Here is a 7,830-nt window from a genome sequence, read left to right on the forward strand (position 1 = left end):
CAAGTTGGAAGACTTATACGATTTAAAAGACAGATTCGAAAGGTCTACCAATTCAAAACTTCAGAGTTCAACTCTGAACTGTGAATTAGTAAATCTAGGAACGGATACTAAGCCACAAAATATCAATTTAGGTCTTGATCTAGCCCCAGAAGAAAAATTAGCCTTTGTTCGACTCCTAAAATAGTATAAAAGTGTCTTTTCCTGGAATTACGATGACCTTAAGACTTACGACACTTCAATCATTCAGCATACTATCCCGATGATAGCTGATGAAAAACCAGTCCAGCAAAAGTTGAGGAAAATCCATCCTAATCTAGAAAGTCAGATTAAATCTGAGCTCAATAAATTATTAAAAGCCAAAATTATTTTTCCCGTTCGACATTCTAGATGGGTTTCCAATATGGTTCCAATCAGAAAGAAAAACGGAGACATTCGAATTTGTATTGACTTTCGAAATCTTAACAAAGCCTGCCAAAAGGATAATTTTCCTCTACCTCCTATGGAACAAATATTACAAGCAGTTGCGGGATCAGAATTGATGTCCTTTTTAGATGGTTTTTCCGGTTACAACCAAGTCTTGGTCCATCCGGATGATCAACTAAAAACCACATTCAGAACCAAATGGGGTACATATGCATATCAAAAGATGCCTTTTGGGCTGATTAACGCTGGCGCCACATTTCAAAGGGCCATGGATATTGCATTTAAGGGATTAGTAAACAAATCAGTGGTGATTTACTTGGATGATATAACAGTATATTCTAAAAAACGTAGTAATCACCTCAGAGACTTAAAGCAGATCTTCCAACGTTGTCAAAGGTATGGGATTTCACTTAATCCAAAAAAGTCCTTTTTTGCATTAAGTGAAGGAAAACTTCTTGGATTTATAGTGTCTAAATTTGGAATCCATATTGATCCAGATAGGATTAAGGAAATTTCCGAAATATCCTTACCGCATAATAAGAAAGCAATGCAATCTTTCCTTGGCCAAATTCATTTTGTTAAAAGATTTGTCCTGGACTTGTTAAGAATTGTGTCACCATTACAAGCAATGATCAAGAAAAATTCACTCTTTAAATGGGGCCAGGAAAAATATGAAGCGTTCAATCTGATTAAGCAAGCGATTGATAATACCCCATCCCTAGCGACTCTGAATTTTTCCGATCCTTTCATTTTGTATACATTTGCCTCTGAGAAGTCATATGCTGCAATACTCACGCAAGTCAATCAAGACAAGGCGGAAGCCCCAATTGCCTTCTTTAGTTCAAATTTGCAAGGGGCTCAATTAAATTATTCAGACGTTGAGAAACAAGCTTATGCTATTTTCAAAGCGATCAAATACATTGGACCCTTTCTTCTTAAGACCCATACAAAGATAATAGTGCCATTTCCAGCGGTAAGAAATCTCTTGGTGCATAAAGACGTGGGTGAAAAGAGAGGAAATTGGATCACTGCCCTACAAGAATACGACACTGAGATCAAGCCAATAAATATTGTAAAAGGTCAAGGCTTTTGTAGAATGTTGGCTGGAGCATCGCTTATATCAGAAATACCATTTCCTAATCAAGAGGTACAAATGTATGAGGTAAGCCTAAACGATATTGAATCAAGATATGTTGATATCATGTTTTATTTAAAAAATGGATATGCTCCTTCAAATCTGAATCATACAAAGAAAAGAGCCCTAAGATTGAAAGCTAAGCAATATCAACTTGTTAACGATGTACTCTTTAGAATGAATTATGATTATGTTCTTCTTCGATGTCTTGAGAAATCTGAAGCTGAAAAAGTGTTGCAGGAACTTCATGGCGGACCAGCAGGTGGACATTATGCAGAAGATGCAACGGCACACAAAATCTTGCGCGCAGGATACTATTGGCCTACACTATTTAAAGATGCACATACCTATGTAAGGAAATGTCAAGTTTGTCAAACTGCTGCTGGAAGACAGAAGAAACCATCATTGCCATTGCAACCAGTCAATATCGACCAACCATTTGAGCAGTGGGGATTGGATATAATAGGTGAGATCATTCCTCACTCTTCTAAATAGAATAGGTACATCCTTACAGCCACAGATTATTTTACTAAATGGGTAGAAGCAGTTCCTCTCAAGACAGCTAATGCCGAACACATAATCGATTTCATAGATCAGTTCATAATTACCAGGTTTGGCTTACCTTCTGCTTTAATGTTTGATAATGCATCATATTTTTCCGACAATGCTATGACAGAATTTGCACTTAAAATAGGTTTTAAACTTAAATATTCCGCCAATTATTACAGGGAACAAGTTGGTCGAATCAACAAATAAAAACCTAATCAGAATCATTAAGCGAACCATTGATCAGAATCATAAAAATTGGCACAAATCTTTGATGTATGCTCTGTGGGTAGACCGAATAGCTCAAAAGGCTTCCATTGGTACTTCTCCCTTTAATTTAGTTTATGGGAAAGAAGTAGTTCTCCCAACTCATCTAGCAATTCCTTCTTTAGCCTTAGCTCAATTTATTGAAGAAACACCATCTTCATCTTTACAACTAAGATAACTACAGATACTTAAGCTAGAAGAACAATGAGAACAGGCTAAAATTACCCATGCTCATCATCAAGCATTAGTAAATACTTCTTTCGATTCAAACATGGTATCTAGAAAGAATTTTCAAATTGGAGATTTAGTGTTGAAATGGGATAAGGCTCGCGAAGAAAAAGGAAAACATTCTAAATTCCAACAGATGTGGCTTGGACCATTCCAAATTGTTGAAATCATAGGTCCATCAACTTTCATGTTGGAAGATTTAGCAGGGAAAAGAGAATCTTTACCTGTTAATGGGCAGATCCTTAAGAAATAATTTCCATAGAAGATGACCTCTTCTATTTTTGTAAATTATTGTTTATAGCTTTATTTTGATAATAAAACAGGTTGTAAATGGTTCCCTTTGGATTTCACGAAAAATATTAGTGTTTCTTTTAAATTTTGTTTTTCACTTGTATAAATAGGACTAATTTGGAAAACTAATCATTATTATTGAGAGATATAGTCAAGTACTACAAGCCTGAAAATTTTACTAGTTTCAGCCTTACGAATTTTGATAAAAACAACCTTTAGTGGGAATTTTTTTTATCGGTCATGAAAAGCATCAATAACAAAACGAAGGTTCTCTGTAGAAAAGTTGTCTTCAAAAAACTCTATAATTGCATCCAGAGCTATTCTTAAGGAACCAATGACTTCCTCCCCACTTATGGAATTACAAGTTTCAAAGAGTAATCCAACTTTTCACTATAAACTTAAAGAATAAGAGGTCTCATCAAGAGTCGGCTTATCATGATCATAAAGATTATAACTAGCTGAAATTGCCAACTGCATACCAAAACAGGGCAATGACTCAAGATTATTGCAATCAAAAGACAAGAGGTCTCATCACGAACCAGCTTGTTCAGTAAAATTATAAATCAAGTGAATGGCACTGTCAAAATTTGGCCACCAAACCAAGACATTGTTCTTTAAGAATTAAAAGAAAATGAAAGCAATAAGTTTGAATATGGATTTATCTTTGAAAATTGTACACTTCTCGAAGTAGGATACATGATCATTGTTGGCTAACAGGTAACCCTGTCGAGGCTATGAACGCTTGCTGGCAGCAGAGGCTCTACCTACGACAAATGAGCATACTTAAAACTGATCTACAGAGATGTCTTTCTTTTTATCTTTATAAACCAAGTAATGATTGATGTAAATGCAATGACTAACTTTGGGAAGAAAATAATCAGAATTAGCACGGAAGAAACAAACTATCGTTAATAGCTAAGAGCATGATGCACTTTATATTTCTATAATAAAGTTTGATTTTCCATAAAACTTTTCTATTTTGGAAGTTTTAAAAAATTCAAAAGATAATTTGAGATAACTGGTTCTTCCTAATGAATCGCCAATTGTTGTGGTCAGCAACAACCCCCCCTTTTTATTTAGTATTAGTAATAACACTAAATAAATGGGGACCCTTCTAAAAAGAAAAACTAGCACTTAGAATTCCCTTTTAATAAAACACACTATCATAAACTTAGGAAAAAACATCCACAAATAAAATTGTTCTCTTAATAAGTGTTATGATAAGTCTCAAATAAAATTGTTCTCTTAATAATGAACATCGCATCGCAAAAGGGTTACGGAGGATATCGTATAAAGAAACTTTCAGAATTGCGAAAACGCGATGACACAAAATCGCGCGCCATACAAACTTATTGCATATTGCAGACTTCATATGTCGCAGCGCCACCTAAGATAAAACGTCATGGTCCTGCAATATTGCGAAGCAAAACGCAAAATCGCTTTATCGCAGATCAACAGGGCACATCGTTCAATAAGATATTTATCGTAAATTGATACCGAGTTATGGGCATTAATGTCAACTTAGTGCTTTATTTATGGCTATTTATGAGAAAAGATTTAGATCTGAGCGAAAGGTTATTTCACGTAGGATGATATATTTGATATGATTTTGAAATTAAGAGCTTTCCCATCACCTTATTACTTACCATCATTCATTATCTTTCTCATTATATCTTAGTTCTCTATTTTGTGAACTTACAAGAGCGGTATGCAGAACAATATACAGAGCAGTGTGCGGAATGTAATGGGAAAGAAGGGAAAATCTCCAGTTAGTGAGAAAATAGAAATGACGCCCTTATTCACAGACACCACCTGTACTAGAGAAGTAGGCATATCTACTTGGGAGGGCATGTAAAGTCTTCTGGAGGAAGAAAACCCTAGAGTTATGGAGGTTACAGTCACAGCAAATGCACGCGGGTCATTCGAAGCATCACTTACAGAGCTTGCATGCTCATTCCTACACCGCATAGCAGCAAGGCCTAAAATACTTCCCTATACAGATCTGGTCAAATGGGTAATAGATGACGCTGATATAACAAACAAGCAATTCAAGTCTCGGAACCAAGATTTTATTGGGTCATTTACCCCACAGGATTTAAGACGAATGTATCATTTGCCAGAGCCGCAGGCTAATAACAACAAGCAGTTTGTGGAGAAATTCACCAAGGAGAACAAAGATTTGGCGGAATGCACCAGAAGCTGGTCAACAAAGGAAAAGCCATTAAAAAGGGACAAATATGGTATGTACAGTACCGGTTCCCTCTACTCTCCGTATTGTTTCACTGCTGCAATGTTATGTAGGCTATTTGGAAGACCTGATATCAACAAGTTTTCATCCGAGTGGCTACCCCTATTAGATGCGGCCACCAACGCCACTATTATGGATTGGGCCTAGATATTGTCTGATAACTTAGCCTCTGCTATTTGGAATTATCGGTCTAAAAGAACTCCCTCTCAAAGAATTTATCCTCCTTTCTTTTTAGCTGCCTATGTCATGGATGCTATCTGTTCTGTTTCTAGATTTCCTCTCATGGGTTGGAAATGGACGGTATAGAATCCCTTGCCCATTCAAGTCTACCATAAGGAACTGTGGGATTCTAAGTTTACCCCATATTTTTATAGAATCTTCCATGGAGTTATGCTACCCATTCACAAAATGTTGTATAATAAAGATGCCCCAAGATTTTCTCCCGAAGCTAAAATTGGTATTCTCCCTGTTGAAAGATGGTTCGGAGAAGAATTCTTCACTTATATCAGAGTATTCGGAAGCATTACTTCCCCTCATGTAATTCTCTTGTATGTTCTTGACAAGTTAATGGCCCGTGAAATAGCCTACCAAACCTGCGGGATTGGAGGAATGAGAAAAGAACTAAAAGACAAGAAAAAGGAAATCTGGCCGCAATTCTCTGTGGCATGTGGAGCTTTTGCATTGTTTCATTTAGGTCATGCTTTCAGAGAAGTAGACAACATGTTGAGTCTACGATTGTTTAAATTCCCAGGGAGACAGTTTGACCCCTTTGATGTAATAAAGAATTTTACTACGGCTGTTAAAATAAAGGTGTTCACTAAAGAAGATGATCTCTTTGACGACATCTTCCAACAGAAGAGCACACTTAGAGACATTTTTCACATGGCCCAAATCCAGTTTGGCCCAGCAGAATTCCAAGAGTTCAAACTCTACAGAGAACGGAGATTGGCAAACCTCCCCTTGGACAAGTTGCACTTAGAACCAATAAGGGAAACCACTCCCAGCATCAGTATAAGTGGAAGCTCAGGGCCAGACAAGTCTAAATCTAAGTCTGGGAGAGAATCACCATAACGGTCTAGACAGTCAGAGAGCGACCACAATAAAAGTGAAGGATCAGTCAGGGATACTACCCAATCTAAAGAGAATCTAAAACAGCAAGTGTTATCGCCAACACAGGTGAAAGTTCCCGCTCCCCTCATCCAGCCAACAAAGCCATTAAGAACAGAGCTGGAGAAAGAGTGGGAAACATTTAATGAATTGATCAACACCGAGGAGAAAAATATGGAGACACCAAAGAATCAAACACAGACAATGACAGAAATGGTCATTGAAACAGTTGTCAATGCTCTAGAAACTGAGCACATTCCCATAGCTCCATCATCTGAAATCATGCTGAAGATAGAGGAAATTCCTCCTCTAGATGTGTTTTACAGTCCGCAGCACAAAGTAGTGGTCAGGAGACAGAGAAAGAAACAAAAATTAGACAGCGTGCTCTCACCTGAGGTAGAGCAGCTGGATGTCCTTTGGCGAGACCCTGCCACTGACCCGACAGAGAACCTGACTAAGCTATCCCAGATCGCAGGAGCTTATGCTTCTGATACTATTGATAAAGCATCTGAAGTAAAGCTATTGCTTAAGGGTAAAGAGGATAAAATCCTATTTTTGTAGCAACAATTATAGCAGGCCAGTGCTATCCGGGAAGTGGAAGAAAAATTGCAAAAGTTACAACAGAACTTTCAACAGATGTAGCGGGGTTATCAAAGCAATCTGGCCGAAAAAGAGCAGCAATTACAGGCCACATTAGAAAAGCACAAAGATGACCCCAAAGTCACGAAATTTGTCTCAGAAGCCCTTGTTGTGAATGACCAACTCTTGCAACACCAAGAGACACTCTACCAAAGAATATCGCAATGGAGCTCTCACTGCAAGATGAGTGACAAAATCACAAGTCAAGTCGTGGATTTGTGACTTGATTATGATTTAATTGACTAGAAAGTTTCTAACTATTTGAATTGGCAGGAATTAGAGGAAGGCAAGAAAGCAGGGTTGCTCAAGATCAATGAATCCCACAAAGAAATGTTATTTAATAAGTGGGATTCACAGATCAAAAAGGCAGAACAGGCAGCGGAAGAAGCAGCGACAGCAGCAAGCAATGTCATTGACTGTGTCAAAGAAAATCTGCATAGAGAAAACCTGATATTAGAAACCACTCCAGGATTTCTCCTAAAAGCACGGCAACTGCAGACAAGTTGGAGACGGAAAGCTGAAGATAAGGCAGAGTCAATCAAGAAGTTAACTAAGTTGAATTGGGACACTTATTGGCAATACTTGGTTAAACTGCACAGTCAATGTATGACTCTGAAATGCCTTACAAATTCCGCTGAAAAAATAACGCTAGCGCTTGCTGATTATTTTTTCGCAGGACAACTAAAATCGGAGGTCGGCCAACCGACGCTCCTGAAGCCGATGCTGAATGCTTGCGATCTAAGAGAACAGATGCATAGTTAATTTTCACATGCAGTTTCAGTTTTATTTTGATTTATTTTTTCCTTAGATGAGGATGGTCATTTAAACCTCCTCCTATATTTTTGTAATAAACTATTTTTAGTCTTTAGTTAGTAGTATTTAAACCCCTCTCATGCATTTAGAAAGGGGTCCAGAAATTTGTCAAAAACAGTTCTTCAGAACATGC

The sequence above is a fragment of the Pinus tabuliformis genome, chromosome 7 (genome assembly GCF_031772625.1).
Source record: "Pinus tabuliformis cultivar Carrire ecotype Pingquan chromosome 7, CPIR1, whole genome shotgun sequence".
Taxonomy (NCBI): domain Eukaryota; kingdom Viridiplantae; phylum Streptophyta; class Pinopsida; order Pinales; family Pinaceae; genus Pinus; species Pinus tabuliformis.